This window comes from Cryptotermes secundus, unplaced genomic scaffold, assembly GCF_002891405.2.
Source record: "Cryptotermes secundus unplaced genomic scaffold, Csec_1.0 scaffold789, whole genome shotgun sequence".
Taxonomy (NCBI): Eukaryota; Metazoa; Arthropoda; class Insecta; order Blattodea; family Kalotermitidae; genus Cryptotermes; species Cryptotermes secundus.
The window spans coordinates 98,896-100,091 of NW_019738885.1; positions in this window are offsets into that span (position 1 = coordinate 98,896).

The following is a 1,196-nucleotide window of genomic DNA, read 5'->3' on the forward strand; positions in this document are numbered from 1 at the left end:
ACATTTTGCCATATTAAACACTTTTCCGCAAATATGCTTTGATTTTATGCTTTTCTGTACAGAACATAGGGTGACATGTTGACCCCTACCTCCCCAGCGGCACGTAGCAGGAACGTAGCGCTCGCGTAATAGGCGAGTAACCACCCCGCATCCTGGTAGCTATGCAACGCGCGGTGACGTCACGAGCGGAGCCGAAGTGAGCCGACGTTAGCCGAGTCCCCGCAACCTTGAAGCTATGCAAAGCGAGTGAACAGCGGTGACGTCACCAAAGGGTAACAGCGTCCTAGGCTATGCGCCACGTCACACTAGCAACAGCGCACGGCTATATAAGCGGACTGCACAGCCGCTACGAGAGTTGTAACCTGGCCATCGCCGAAGAGAGTTCCGAGTTGTACTGTGACAGCCGCCGAGTTGTATTGTGGCTACGGCAGAGTTAAGTAGTAGACGAGCGAGTGTGTGATCAACAGTTCTCCAGTCAGCCGACTACAGTTGGAATATAGCAGCCGTCGCGGAAAGAAGATCCGGACGTGTGTGTGATTGTGTAATTGGGAGCGTGTGATACAGTGATACCTAGCTCCCCTACTGTCAACGTGTATACTACTGAACACAGAGTGAGCGCATAGGGTTATAAATCGTGAAACCCCGCAACAGTGTTAACAGATTAATGCGATTAGGGTTATAAAGTGTGAAACCCCGCAACTGTGTAATAATTAATTGTAGCCGTTTCTTGTAGACTGTTGAATAAACCAATTAATGATCTCTACGGCGTGTTCAGTAACGAAACACGTTACACTGGTTTCAGAAGTGGGATTTGGACTTACACACGTGACCAACGAGTTTCGAACTCAAGACACGTGACAATTTGGTGTCAGAATTTTTACGAAATTAAACACGCCTAGACAAAAAATTGAATTATCGTGAATCTAGTATTTTACTGTTACAACATGGACATGGAAAAGATGATGGAAATGTTGGCAAGAATTGACGCCAACTTGAAATCTAACCGAGAAGAAATGAAGGCCGATAGAAGAAAAGACAGAGAAGATTTCCTGGCAAAATTAGACGTCAACCAGAAACAAACCGAAGTCATGCTGACAAAATTAGACGCCTACCAAGAAAAGGCGGAGGCCGATAGGAAGGCCGACAAGGAAGAAATTAAGGCCGAAATGCGATCTATGCGGTCAGAGTTGGATGAT